This window comes from Carex rostrata, chromosome 8 (assembly GCF_964058835.1).
Source record: "Carex rostrata chromosome 8, lpCarRost1.2, whole genome shotgun sequence".
In the NCBI taxonomy this organism is placed as follows: Eukaryota; Viridiplantae; Streptophyta; class Magnoliopsida; order Poales; family Cyperaceae; genus Carex; species Carex rostrata.
In genome coordinates, this window is record NC_135925.1 from 1706044 (window position 1) to 1721937 (window position 15894).

Here is a 15894-nt window from a genome sequence, read left to right on the forward strand (position 1 = left end):
AACCCTAATACAACACTCTAATTGAAGGTCCTAGCAGCAGTCTTATAGTGTCTCTAAATGGCAAAAGAAGATGGTAGTTTCAAGCCAAATACAAAACTCCAATTGAATGTGTTTCTAGCACTCTAGTAGTGTCTCCAGATGACAAGAGAAGTGGTTAATTGTAACCCTATTAAAATACTCCAATTGAAGGTCATTGCAACAATCTTTGTAGTGTCTCTAGATGACAAAAGAAGGGGTAGTTGCAAGCGAAATACAACACTCCAATCGAAGATTTTTGTAGAACTCAAGTAGTGTCTCCAAATTGTAAGAGAAGTGGCTAATTGCAACCCTATTACAACACTCCAACTGAAGGTCTTTGCAACACTCTTAGTAGTGTCTCGAGATGGCAAAAGAAGAGGGCAGTTGCAAACCAAATACAACACTCTAATTGAAGGTGTTTGTAGCACTCTAGTAGTATCTCCAGATAGCAAGGGAAGTGGGTAATTGCAATCATATTACCACACTCCAATTGAAGGTCTTTGCAACCCTTTTAGTAGTATCTCTAGATGGCAAAAGAAGAGGGGAGTTGCAAGCCAAATACAACACTCCAATTAAAGGTGTTTGGAGCACACTAGTAGTGTCTTTTAGATGGCCGGAGAAGTGGCTAATTGCAACTTTATTACAACACTGCAATTGATGGTCTTTTCAACATTTTTAGTAGTGTCTATAGATAGCAACAGAAGAGGGTTGTTGCAAGCCAAATACAACACTCCAATTGAAGGTGCTTGTAGCACTTCAGTAGTGTCTCCAAAACGCAAGAGAAGTCGGTAATTGCAACCCTATTACAACACCCCATTTGAAGGTCTTTGTAACACTCTTAGTAGTGTCTTTCGATTGCAAAAGAAAATGGTAGTTGCAACCGAAATACAACAAACCAATTGAAGGTTTTTATAGCACTCTAGTAGTGTCTCCAGATGGCAAGAGAAGTAGGTAATTGCAACTCTCTTATAACACTCCAATTGAAGGTCTTTGCAACACTTTTAGTAGTCTCGAGATGGCAAAAGAAGAGGGCAGTTGCAAACCAAATACAACACTCTGATTGAAGGTGTTTGTACCACGCAAGTAGTGTCAAAAAATGGCAAGGGAAGTGGGTAATTATAACCATATTACAACACTCCAATTGAAGGTTTTTCAACACTCTTAGTAGTGTCCCTAGATGACAAAAGAAGAGGGGAGTTGCAAGCGAAATACAACACTCCAATCGAAGGTTTTTGTAGCACTCTAGTAGTGTCTCCAGATGGCAGGAGAAGTGTCTAATTGCATCCCAATTACAACACTCCAATTGAAGGTCTTTGCAACGCTCTTAGTAGTGCCTCTAGATGGCAAAAAAAGAGGGTAGTTGCAAGCCAAATACAACACTCCAATTGAAGGTGTTGTAGAACTCTAGTAGTGTCTCTAGATAGCAAGAAAAGTGGGTAATTACAACCTTATTACAACACCCCAATTGAAGGTCTTAGCAACACTCTTAGTAGCGTGTCTTCATGGCAAAACAAGAGGGAAGTTTGAAGCCAAATACAATACTTGAATTGAAGTTGTTTGTAGCATTCTTGTAAAGTCTTCAGATGGCAAGGGAATTAGGTAATTGCAACTCTATTATAACCCTCCAATTGAAGGTCTTTGCAACACACATAGTAGTGTCTCTAGATGGCAAAAGAAGAGGTTCGTTGCAACCCCAATACAACACTCCATTTGAATGTATTTGCAGCACACTAGTAATGTCTCCAGATGGTAGGGGAAGAGGGTCGATGCAGCCATATTACAGCACTCCATTTGAAGGTCTTAGCAGCACTCTTGTTGTGTCTCTAGATGGCTAAAGAAGAGGGTAGTTGCATGCGAAATACAACACTCTAATTGAAGGTGTTTGTAGCACTCTAGTAGTGTCTCCAGATAGCAAAGCAAAGTGGGTAATTTCAACCCTATTACAACACTCCAATTTAAAGTCTCTACAGCACACAAGTAGTGTCTCCATATTGCAAGAGAAGAGGTTCGTTGCAACCCTAATATAACACTCCAATTGAAGGTCTTTGCAACACACTAGTAATGTCTCCAGATGACAAGAGAAGAGGTTGTTGGAACCTTGATACATCTCTCCAATTGAAGGTGTTAGCAACACGCTAGTAGTGTCTCTAGATGACAAAATAAGAGGGTAGTTGCAAGCAAAATACAACACTCCAATTGAAGGTGTATGTAGCATTCTAGTAGTGTCTTCAGATGACAAGAGAAGTGGTTAATTGTAACCTTATTACAACACTCCAATTGATGATCTTTGCAACACTCTTAGTACTGTCTCCAGACAACAAAAGAAGAGGGTGGTTGCTTGCCAAATACAACACTCCAATTGAAGGTGTTTGTAAAAGTCTAATACTGTCTTCAAATGGGAAGAGAAGTGGCTAATTATAACCTTATTACAACACTCCAATTGAAGGTGTTAGCAACACTCTAGTAGTGTCTCTAGATGACACAATAAGATGGTAGTTGCAAGCCAAATACAACACTCCAATTGTGGTATTTGTAGCACTCCAGTAGTGTCTTCAGATGGTAAGAGAAGTGGCTAATTGTAACCCTGTTACAACACTCCAATTGAAGGTTTTTGCAACACTATTAGTAGTGTCTCTAGATGATAAAAGAAGAGGGTAGTTGTAAGCCAAATACAACACTCCATTTGAAGCGGTTTATAGCACTATACTACTGTCTTCAAACGGCAAGAGAAGTGGCTAATTGCAACTCTATTACAGGACTCCAATTGAAGGTCTTTGCAACACTCTTAGTAGTGTCTCGAGATGGCAAAAGAAGATTGTAGTTGCAAACCAAATACAACACTCTAATTGAAGGTGTTTGTAATACGCCAGTAGTGTCAAAACACAGGAAGGATGTAGGTAATTGCAACCATATTACAACACTCCAATTGAAGGTTTTTGCAACACTTTTAATAGTGTCTCTAGATGGCAAAAAAAGATGGTAGTTGCAAGCCAAATACAACACTCCAATTGAAGGTGTTGGTAGCACTCTAGTAGTGTCTCCAGATAGCAAGGAAAGTGGGTAATTACAACCTTATTACAACACCCCAATTGAAGGTCTTAGCACCACCCTTAGTAGCTTCTCTTCATGGCAAAACAAGAGGGCAGTTTGAAGCCAAATACAATACTTGAATTGAAGTTGTTTGTAGCATTCTTCTAATGTCTTCAGATGGCAAGGGAAGTAGGTAATTGCATCTCTATTATAACCCTCCAATTGAAGGTCTTTGCAACACACATAGTAGTGTCTCTAGATGGCAAAAGAAGAGGTTCGTTGCGACCCCAATACAACACTCCATTTGAATGTATTTGCAGCACACTAGTAATGTCTCTAGATGGTAGGGGAAGAGGGTCGATGCAGCTATATTACAGCACTCCATTTGAAGGTCTTAGCAACACTCTAGTAGTGCCTCTAGATGGCACAATAAGAGGGTAGTTGCGAGCCAACTACAACATTCCAATTGTGGTATTTGTAGCACTCCAGTAGTGTCTTCAGATGGTAAGAGAAGTGGCTAATTGTAACCCTGTTACAAGACTCCAATTGAAGGTTTTTGCAACACTATTAGTAGTGTCTCCAGATGATAAAAGAAGAGGGTAGTTGCAAGCTAAATACAACACTCCAATTGAAGCTGTTTATAGCACTATAGTAGTGTCTTCAAACGGCAAGAGAAGTGGCTAATTGCAACTCTATTACAGTACTCCAATTGAGGGTCTTTGCGACACTCTTAGTAGTGTCTCGAGATGGCAAAAGAAGATGGTAGTTGCAAACCAAATACAACACTCTAATTGAAGGTGTTTGTAATACGCCAGTAGTGTCAAAACACAGGAAGGGAAGTGGGTAATTGCAATCATATTACAATACTCCAATTGAATGTTTTTGCAACACTCTTGGTAGTGTCTCTAGATGGCAAAAGAAGATGGTAGTTGCAAGCCAAATACAACACTCCGATTGAAGGTGTTTATAGCACTATAGTTGTGTCTTCAAACGGCAAGAGAAGTGGCTAATAGCAACTCTATTACAGGACTCCAATTGAAGGTCTTTGCAACACTCTTAGTAGTGTCTCGAGATGGCTAAAGAAGATGGTAGTTGCAAACCAAATACAACACTCTAATTGAAGGTGTTTGTGGCACGCCAGTAGTGTCAAAACATGGGAAGGGAAGTAGGTAATTGCAACCATATTACAACACTCCAATTGAAGGTTTTTGCAACACTCTTAATAGTGTCTCTAGATGGCAAAAGAAGGTGGTAGTTGCAAGCCAAATACAACACTTCAATTGAAAGTGTTTGTAGCACTCTAGTAGTGTCTCCAGATAACAAGGGAAGTGGGTAATTGCAACCCTATTACAACACCCCATTTGAAGGTCTTTGTAACACTCTTAGTGGTGTCTGTAGATTGCAAAAGAAGATGGTAGTTGCAACCGAAAGACAACACTCCAATTGAAGGTTTTGGTAGCACTCTAGTAGTGTCTCCACATGGCAAGAGAAGTAGGTAATTGCAACTCTTTTATAACACTCCAATTGAAGGTCTTTGCAACACTTTTAGTAGTTTCGAGATGGTAAAAGAAGAGGGTAGTTGCAAACCAAATACAACACTCTAATTGAAGGTGTTTGTACCACGCAAGTAGTGTCAAAAAATGGCAAGGGAAGTGGGTAGTTACAACCATATTACAACACTCCAATTGAATGTTTTTGCAACACTCCAATTGAAAGTTTTTGCAACACTCTTAGTAGTTTCTCTAGATGGCAAAATAATAGGGGAGTTGCAAGCGAAATACAACCGTCCCATCCAAGGTTTTTGTAGCACTCTAGTAGTGTCTCCAGATGGCAAGCGAAGTGGTTAATTGCAACCCAATTACAACACTCTAATTGAAGGTCTTTGCAAGATTCTTAGTAGTGTCTCTAGATGGCAAAAAAAGATGGTAATTGCAAGCCAAATACAACACTCCAATTGAAGGTGTTTGTAGAACTCTAGTAGTGTCTCTAGATAGCAAGGAAAGTAGGTAATTACAACCTTATTACAACACTACAATTGAAGGTCTTAGCAACACTCTTAGTAGCGTCTCTTCATGGCAAAACAAGAGGGCAGTTTGAAGCCAAATACAATACTTGAATTGAAGTTGTTTGTAGCATTCTTGTAATGTTTTCAGATGGCAAGGAAAGTAGGTAATTGCAACTCTATTATAACCCTCCAATTGAAGGTCTTTGCAACACACATAGTAGTGTCTCTAGATGGCAAAAGAAGAGGTTCATTGCAACCCCAATACAACACTCCATTTGAATGTCTTTGCAGCACACTAGTAATGTCTCTAGATGGTAGGGGAAGAGGGTCGATGTAGCCATATTACAGCACTCCATTTGAAGGTCTTAGTAGCACTCTTGTTGTGTCTCTAGATGGCTAAAGAAGAGGGTAGTTGCATGCGAAATACAACACTCTAATTGAAGGTGTTTGTAGCACTCTAGTAGTGTCTCCAGATAGCGAGGGAAGTGGGTAATTGCAACCCTATTACAACACTCCAATTGAAGGTCTTAGCAACACTCTTAGTAGCGTTTCTAGATGGCAAAACAAGGGGGCAGTTTCAAGCCAAATACAATACTCAAATTGAAGTTGTTTGTAGCATTCTAGTAGTGTCTTAAGATGGCAAGGGAAGTAGGTAATTGCAACTCTATTATAACACTCCAATTGAAGATCTTTGCAACACACATAGTAGTGTCTCTATATTGCAAGAGAAGAGGTTTGTTGCAATCCTAATAGAACACTCCAATTGAAGGTCTTTGCAGCACACTAGTAATGTCTCCAGATGGCAAGAGAAGAGGTCGTTTGAACCTTGATACAACTCTCAAATTGAAGGTGTTAGCGACACTCTAGTAGTGTCTCTAGATGGCAAAATAAGAGGGTAGTTGCAAGCCAAATACAACACTCCAATTGAAGGTGTATGTAGCATTCTAGTAGTGACTTCAGATGGCAAGAGAAGTGGCTAATTGTAACCCTATTACAACACTCCAATTGATGATCTTTGCAACACTCTTAGTACTATCTCTAGATAACAAAAGAAGAGGGTAGTTGCTAGCTAAATACAACACTCCAATTGATGATCTTTGCAACACTCTTAGTACTATCTCTCGATAACAAAAGAAGAGGGTAGTTGCTAGCCAAATACAACACTCCAATTGATGGCGTTTGTAAAACTCTAGTAGTGTTTTCAAATGGGAAGAGAAGTGGCTAATTGCAATCCTATTACAACACTCCAATTGAAGGTGTTAGCAACACTCTAGCAGTGTCTCTAGATGGAACAATAAGAGGGTAGTTGCAAGCCAAATACGACACTCCAATTGTGGTATTTGTAGCACTCCAGTAGTGTCTTCAGATGGTAAGAGAAGTGGCTAATTGTAACCCTGTTAGAACACTCCAATTGAAGGGTTTTTGCAACACTATTAGTAGTGTCTCTAGATGATAAAAGAAGAGGGTAGTTGTAAGCCAAATACAACACTCCATTTGAAGCTGTTGATAGAACTATAGTAGTGTCTTCAAACGGCAAGAGAAGTGGCTAATTGCAACTCTATTACATGACTCCAATTGAAGGTCTTTGCAACACTCTTAGTAGTGTCTCGGGATGGCAAAAGAAGTTGGTAGTTGCAAACCAAATACAACACTCTAATTGAAGGTGTTTGTGGCACACAAGTAGTATCGAAACATGGGGAGGGAAGTAGGTAATTGCAACCATATTACAACACTCCAATTGAAGGTTTTTGCAACACTCTTAATAGTGTCTCTAAATGACAAAAGAAGATGGTAGTTGCAAGCCAAATACAACCCTCCAATTGAAGGTGTTGGTAGCACTCTAGTAATGTCTCCAGATAGCAAGGGAAGTGGGTAATTGCAACCCTATTACAACACTCCAATTGATGTTCTTAGCAACACTCTTAGTAGCATCTCTAGATGGCTAATGAAGAGGGTAGTTGCATGCGAAAAACAACACTCTAATTGAAGGTGTTTGTAGCACTCTAGTAGTGTGTCTAGATGGAAAGAGAAGTGGGTAATTCCAAACCTATTACAACACTCCAATTGAAAGTCTCTGCAGCACACAAGTGACACCTATATTGAAATAGAAGAGGTTTGTTGCAACCTTAATACAACACTTCAATTGAAGGTCTTTGCAACATACTAGTAATGTCTCTAGACGGCAAGAGAAGAGGTCGTTGGAACCTTGATACAACTCTCAAATTGAAGGTGTTAGCAATACTCTAGTAGTGTCTCTAGATGGCAAAATAAGAGGGTAGTTGCAAGCCAAATACAACACTCCAATTGAAGGTGTATGTAGCATTCTAGTAGTGTCTTCAGATGGCAAAGAAATGGCTAATTTTAACCCTATTACAACAGTCCAATTGATGATATTTGCAACACTCTTAGTACTGTCCCTAGATAACAAAAGAAGAAGGTAGTTGCTAGCCAAATACAACACTCCAATTGATGGTGTTTGTGAAACTCTAGTAGTGTCTTCAAATGGGAAGAGAAGTGCATAATTGTAACCCTATTACAACACTCCAATTGAAGGTGTTAGCAACACTCTAGTAGTGCCTCTAGATGGCACAATAAGAGGGTAGTTGCGAGCCAAATACAACATTCCAATTGTGGTATTTGTAGCACTCCAGTAGTGTCTTCAGATAGTAAGAGAAGTGGCTAATTGTAACCCTGTTACAAGACTCCAATTGAAGGTTTTTGCAACACTAGTAGTAGTGTCTCCAGATGATAAAAGAAGAGGGTAGTTGCAAGCCGCAACACTCCAATTGAAGTTGTTTATCGCACTATAGTAGTGTTTTCAAACGGCAAGAGAAGTGGCTAATTGCAACTCTATTACAGTACTCCAATTGAAGGTGTTTGCAACACTCTTAGTAGTGTCTCGAGATGGCAAAAGAAGATGGTAGTTGCGAACCAAATACTATACTCTAATTGAAGGTGTTTGTAGAATGCCAGTAGTGTCAAAACATAGGAAGGGAAGTGGGTAATTGCAACCATATTACAACACTCAAATTGAAGATTTTTGCAACACTCTTGGTAGTGTCTCTAGATGGCAAAAGAAGGTGGTAGTTGCAAGCCAAATACAACACTCCAATTATAGGTGTTTGTAGCACTCTAGTAGTGTCTCCAGATAGCTAGGGAAGTGGGTAATTGCAACCCTATTACAACACTCCAATTGAAGGTCTTAGCAACACTCTTAGTAGCGTCTCTTGAGGGCAAAACAAGAGGGCAGTTTCAAGCCAAATACAATACTCCAATTGAAGTTGTTTGTAGCATTCTTGTAGTGTCTTCAGATGGCAAGGGAAGTAGGTAATTGCAACTCTATTATAACACTTCAATTGAAGGTCTTTGCAGCATACATAGTAGTGTCTCTATATGGCAAAAGAAGAGGTTCGTTGCAACCACAATACAAGACACCATTTGAATGTCTTTGCAGCACAATAGTAATGTCTCCAGATGGCAAGAGAAGAGGTCGTTTGAACCTTGATACAACTCTCAAATTGAAGGTGTTAGCATCGCTCTAGTAGTGTCTCTAGATGGCAAAATAAGAGGGTAGTTGCAAGCCAAATGCAACACTCCAATTGAAGGTGTATGTAGCATTCTAGTAGTTTCTTCAGATGGCAAGAGAAGTGGCTAATTGTAACCCTATTACAACACTCCAATTGATGATCTTTGCAACACTCTTAGTACTGTCTCTAGATAACAAAAGAAGAGGGTAGTTGCTAGCTAAATACAACACTCCAATTGATGGTGTTTGTAAAACTCTAGTAGTGTCTTCAAATGGGAAGATAAGTGGCTAATTGTAACCCTATTACAACACTCCAATTGAAGGTGTTAGCAGCACTCGAGTAGTGCCTTTAGATGGCACTATAAGAGGGTAGTTGCGAGCCAAATATAACATTCCAATTGTGGTATTTGTAGCACTCCAGTAGTGTCTTCAGATGGTAAAAAAAGTGGCTAATTGTAATCCTGTTACAACATTCCAATTGAAGGTTTTTGTAATACTATTAGTAGTGTCTCTAGATGATAAAAGAAGAGGGTAGTTGCAAGCCAAATATAACACTCCAATTGAAGTTGTTTATAGCACCATAGTAGTATCTTGAAATGGCCAGAGAAGTGGCTAAGTGCAACTCTATTACAGGACTCTAATTGAATGTATTTGCAACACTCTTAGTAGTGTCGCGAGATGACAAAAGAAGATGATAGTTGCAAATCAAATACAACACTCTAATTGAAGGTGTTTGTAGCATGCCAGTAGTGTCAAAAGATGACAAGGGAAGTGGGTAATTGTAACCATATTACAACATTCCAATTGAAGGTTTTTGCAACACTCTTAGTAGTGTCTCTAGATGGCAAAAGAAGATGGTAGATGCAAGCCAAATACAACACTCCAATTGAAGGTGTTTGTAGCACTCTAGTAGGGATATAGCAAGGGATGTGGGTAATTGTAACCCTATTACAACACTCTAATTGAAGGTCTTTGCAGCACACTACTAATGTCTCCAGATTGTAGGGGAAGAGGATCGATGCAACCATATTACACTCCATTTGAAGGTCTCAGCGGCACTCTTGTTGTGTCTCTAGATGGCTAAAGAAGAGGGTTGTTGCATGCGAAATACAATACTCTAATTGAAGGTGTTTGTAGCACTCTAGTAGTGTGTCTAGATGGAAAAAGAAGTGGATAATTCAAACCCTATTACATCACTCCAATTGAAAGTCTCTACAGCACACAAGTGGTGTCTCTATATTGAAATAGAAGAGATTTGTTGCAACCCTAATACAACACTCCAATTGAAGGTCTTTGCAGCACACTAGTAATGTCTCGAGATAACAAGAGAAGAGGTCGTTGGAACCTTGATACAACTCTCAAATTGAAGGTGTAAACAAACACTCTAGTAGTGTCTCTAGAGGGCAAAATAAGAGGGTAGTTACAAGCCAAATACAACACTCCAATTGAAGGTGTATGTAGCATTCTAGTAGTGTCTTCAGATGGCAAGAGAAGTGGCTAATTATAACCTACAACAGTCCAATTGATGATCTTTGCAACACTCTTAGTACTGTCTCTAGATAACAAAAGAAGAAAGTAGTTGCTAGCCAGATACAACACTCCAATTGATGGTGTTTGTAAAACTCTAGTAGTGTCTTCAAATGGGAAGAGAAGTGGCTAATTGTAACCCTATTACAACACTCCAATTGAAGGTGTTAGCAACACTCTAGTAGTATCTCTAGATGGCACAATAAGAGGGTAGTTGTAAGCGAAATACAACACTCCAATTGTGGTATTTGTAGCACTCCAGTAGTGTCTTCAGATGGTAAGAGAAGTGGCTAATTGTAACCCTGTTACAACACTCCAATTGAAGGTTTTTGCAACACTATTAGTAGTGTCTCTAGATGACAAAAGAAGAGGGTAGTTTTTTTTTGAAAATATCAGTAGTAGCTGCGATATAGCATATATGTAAAGAGTTTTGCCAAAAGGCATTACATCAGAAAATCAAACACACAGACCATTGATCTAATTAAACGACATACTTGTAAATTATGCCAAAACCACCCCTATCTATTTATTATTTGCATCAGTCTGGTTCCGGAAGCAAATTAGTTCCCATTAACCTCCTAGCACCAGTGTTACAGTACTTCAACCACAACCTTCCTTCCACCATGATTCTCTCTACTAAAGCTCTTGAATTTATTGACTTTCTTGAGAAAATTTTGTCATTCCTTCTTTTCCAGATGTTCCAGTAGACACACATGAATAAAACCCTTCCCTCATTCATTTTGGAAGTCCCCCCCGCACGTAGACCCTCATCTGAGTTAATCCAAACCTCTTCAACCGTGAGTCCAGTTGTCATTAGTGTGTATCCTAGTTTGATCGAAGTCTCCCTCCATACTTTAGTTGCAGCGTTACACAGAAACAACAGGTGAAGTGCCGTTTCAGAGGTACTGTTTTGACACATGCAATCCTTCATCTACCCCCATGTTTCGCCTCTGCATCATCTCTTGAGTCAATATTCTTTCATTGATCAGGATGTACGCAAATACCCTCACCTTGGGCGGTATTGGAAGGCTCCATACTGTCAAGCATTTTGAGGCTATTCTACCTCCACCCACTATCGTGTGATATGCTGATGAGGCCGAATAGGCGTGGGAAGCTATCCAGTTCCATAGCATCTCATCAGTATCCTGCGTAAAATCAATGTCAGTAAAAACTACCTCTTCTGTGTGCAGTGAATGTCGGATTGGATATGCATTCCGCAAGAAAATTCTTGATTGAATCGACCGTTCTCCTTGCTGTAGCATGTTTATCATTGGGTCTCCATTCCACGAGTCAAACCAATATGAATTTTTCCTTCCATCTCCAATATTCTAGCTAGTACAGAACTGAAAGATTGGGATTAGAGTTCTCAGTTTCGTCCAAAAAAATGACCCCCCTATCATCCAGATTTTTGGCCCCTTCGCATTATTGCCAATTAGTCTAATTCTGAGTAAGACCATGGTTCATAGACTAGTTGGTAATACATATGGTCACCACCACCACCTTAGTAACAGGGAGACATTTTGGAGCTCCAAATTTTGAACTCCCATACCACCCCATCGGTACGGCAAGCATACATGTTCCCAATTAATTAATGAAATGCTCCTTTTGTTGTTACCATCTCGACCCCATAGGAATGATCGTCTGATGTGGTCAATTCGTTTCACTTGGGTAGTAGAAAGCAGGTCATGAAGTATATGGGAATGGATGAGAGTACTCATTTGACCAGCTGCAGCCTCCCCCCGCGTGAAATCATTTTTCCTTTCCATCCTTGCATCCTTCTTTCAATCTTCTCAATCAATGGCAGGAAGGCTGATCGGCAAGGTGACTTGATGGTCAGAGGCATGCCCAAGTAGAGGACAGGGAATGTTGACTGTGTGAAACCCAGAATGTTCTTTGCACTGGTCAATTCTCCCTGTGTCAGGTTGATCGGGACGAAATTACTCTTTGCAGAGTTAATGTTCAATCCAGATACTTCCGCAAAGATTCTGAGCACAATCTTAAGGAAGATCAAGGTTTTTCTGTCAGAATTTGCAATTATCACCGTATCATCCGCATATTGTAGCGCCATGATTGATTCTACAATTTTTGTGGATAAAGGTTTATTGAGAAGCAAATTTGTTGCCGTGATCATTTGCTGCAGAACATCAGCAGCCAGAATAAAGAGCATGGGAGAGAGCGGGTCTCCCTGACGTAACCCTCTTCTATGCTTAATGAATTCAGAGCTTTCACCATTTATATGTACTGCTGATTGAGAAGATGAAAGCAAGTTCTGAATCCACTCGATCCATCTATCCGGGAACCCCCGAGTTCTCATCACAGAAGATAGAAAGGACCAATTGACTGAGTCAAATGCCTTTGAGAAGTCTATTTTTGCAAACACCACACTTCTTCCTGAACTCGATATGTGTTGCAAGATTTCTCTCGTAGAGATGAAGTTCTCTGCGATGTGGCGACCTTTGACGAAGGCCGTTTGATTCGGTGAAATTTGCTGCGGTAAGAAAGGCCTTAATCTATTCGATAAAACCTTGGCAATCAATTTTGGGACGAGGTTTATGATGCTTATTGGCCTAAAGTCTGCAATCAGTTTTGCTCCATCTTTCTTCGGAATCATCACTATATTGGCCATGTTAATAACATCCAATTTTGCTGTATTATGAAAAAAGTTCTCAAAGATATCCATCACCTCTCCTTTTACCAGCGGCCAATAGTTCTTTATAAATTCATGTGGCAGCCCATCTGGCCCCACCGCCTTATTACTCGGCAATTGCCGAACTGCTGCTTCCACCTCAATCTCAGTAAATTCGGCTTGCAGGGGTATTAAGTCAACTTCGTATGTAGGGTATAGCACCTGGGGACTGAATTGGAGAGCTTCAGGATCAGTACCCAGCACTTGGATAATATGGTCTCGAAATGCATTAATGATTGCACGTGCATCAGTGATACTGAGTTTTTCCTAAGTCTCGCAGACGCATACACATGGAAGTATTGTGTATTATGGTCCCCATGTGTTAGCCAATTACATCTCGAGCGTTGTTGCCAACGCAATTCGAGGTTGTTAGAGATCTCGTATGCCTTTTCCCTCATCTGCTACCTCTTTTGAAATTCTTTTGACATTAGGGGTCTAGATTCTTCCACCTTATCAAAGAATAAGATGGTCAACTTGCATGCCTCTAGTTCAACATTCATTTTCCCAAACCTCTTCTTGTGCCACTCTCTTAGCTTACTGTGCACTTGGAAAATTTTGTTGCCCATATACTCAATTGGGTCTAGATCCCCTGATAGCTCCTCATGCTCATTCCAAACCTAGTTGATTATGGGTGCAACCATTTCATACCGAAGCCAAAAGTTTTCAATCCGCATTGTATTCCTTTTATGCTGCAAGCTCTTACAACTTAGTACTAGAGGGACATGGTCTGACACTATTATCTCCAAAGCAGTCAATTTCACAATTGGCATTTGGGAAGCAATATCCGAAGATATGAAACATCTATCTAATTTGGATAAAGTCGGTGTAGGTTGCTTGTTTGACCATGTGTAGACACAATTAATCAAAGGCACGTCCACCAATTGTAAATCTCGGATTAGATCATTGAAAGAGAACATCATGCCAAAACTTCTCATAGGTCTCGAGCGATCAGTGAGCCATCTGACAATGTTGAAATCACCTACCAGGAACCAAGGGTGCACTATCTAAGTGTGTAGGGTTCTCAACTCGTCAATAAAAGCTTGTTTTCTCTCCTCCAGTACCGGACCATATACAGAAGTGACCTGAAATAATATGCCTGATTTCGGTTGCACACGTGTGGCGAGTGACAAATGAATTTTGTAAAGTAAAGCTCCTCTTCCAAGCAATAAAGCATCCGCCCGAGGTACCCAGTGCATGTAACATCACACATTCTCTATCAAAATAAGAAGGTAGCACACTCGCAACATAAGAGCAATTGTAACAATTCCATTTTGATTCCTGAATGCATACAACATCACATCTTGCATTCCGAATCACACTTCTAACAACATTACATTTTGAAGGATCACCTAATCCCCTTGTGTTCCACGACATAATCTTGATATTTTTAATAACATTTAAAACAATGATAAACAACACAACACAACAAGGACAAGAAGGAATCTAATCCAAGCTCAACTCATCCTCTAACTCATCCTCCGAGTCCGGGTCAAAGGTGACTGCATGATCACCGATGGGGCTGTCAGTTCCTTCAGTTGTGACTGGCAGTGTTGCCATACGGTCAGCATTGTCTGCTTGAAGAACCCGTGAGATATCATCAACAGAGACCCCTATTGCCTGGGCCAACATGAGAGAATCTGAGTATTGGATCTCAACCTCCACCAAACCATCTCCATCTTTATTTAATTGGGCCCCATTCGGCCCAGATTGTGTATTTCTCTTCTGAGGGCCCAAGTTAGAAGAGGAAGCAACATCCTTTCTTTTGGGCCTAATTAAAATAGTCGGCCCAGCATCCTTCTCCAATTCTTGTCCTGCCTTGGTGACGTCCGCACCCTTGTTTTGTCGTGGGGTCTGATTCTTAAAGAAGAGGGTAGTTGCAAGCCAAATACAACATTCCAATTGAAGCTGTTTATAGCACCAGAGTAGTGTCTTCAAATGGCAAGAGAAGTGGCTAATTGCAACTCTATTACAGGACTCCAATTGAAGGTCTTTGCAACACTCTTAGTAGTGTCTCGAGATGGCAAAAGAAGAGGGTAGTTGGAAGCCAAATACAAAAGTTCAATTGAAGTTGTTTGTAGCACTCTAGTAGTGTCTCTAAATGGCAAAGGAAGTGGGTAATTACAACCCTATTACAACACTTTTAGTAGTGTCTTTAGATGACAAAAGAAGACGGTAGTTGCAAGCCAAATATAACACTCCAATTGATGGTGTTTGTAGCATTCAAGTAGTGTCTGCATATGGTAAGAGATGTGGCCAATTGCAACCCTATTACAACACTCCAATTGAAGGTCTTTGCAACACTCTTAGTGTTGGGGTTTTGACGGTTCAAACCCATTGATTTAGCTTAAGCTGCGGAAAGAGTAAAATAAAATTTTTTTACATCTAACTTAAGCTACGGATTAAATGAATCAATAAGATTCGTTTAATCCTATTTACAGATCTACTCCATAATTGATTTTCTAAAGCTTTAAATCTATTTACCAATTAAATAGATTAATATAACAATTTATACCTTGTTTCCAAATCACAGTTGGAATGCAGATCGAGCGAGAAGATCTACACTAGGGAAGGAATCGACTCGGAGTATCACACGTGTGATACCTCTATCGGTTATCCACCAGGACTAACCGGAGAGCGGTTTATTTCTTCTGCCAGAAATATCGTAAACCGCGGAATTCTGCAGAAATACTATTCACCAAAAAAGGGACAGATTAAATATATTTAAGACTCCAAGTTATTCCGTTTCACTTAAAAGCAAAACAAGAAATACCGCAGAGTTTGCAAAAATATATTTTTCCGAATCTCGTAATAACCGAAACCGGGGAAGAGAGAAATTTCGATTAACGAATTAATCAGATTAACATGTGAATTAGTAAGTTTTCTCTCTACCCTCACCCCTCTATTTATAGTGTTTTGAGGAGGTTCGCAAAAGACCGAAATACCCCTCAAAACAAATCTATTTACCAAAAACCCTTGACACCTCATCCTTTAATATGTGAAAAAACCAAAATACCCCTTCCACACTCTTCTCCATGCTTCTACACCCTAAGGTGTCATGCAAGGTGGCATAGGTGTGAAATGACCATTTTGCCCTTGGCCCAT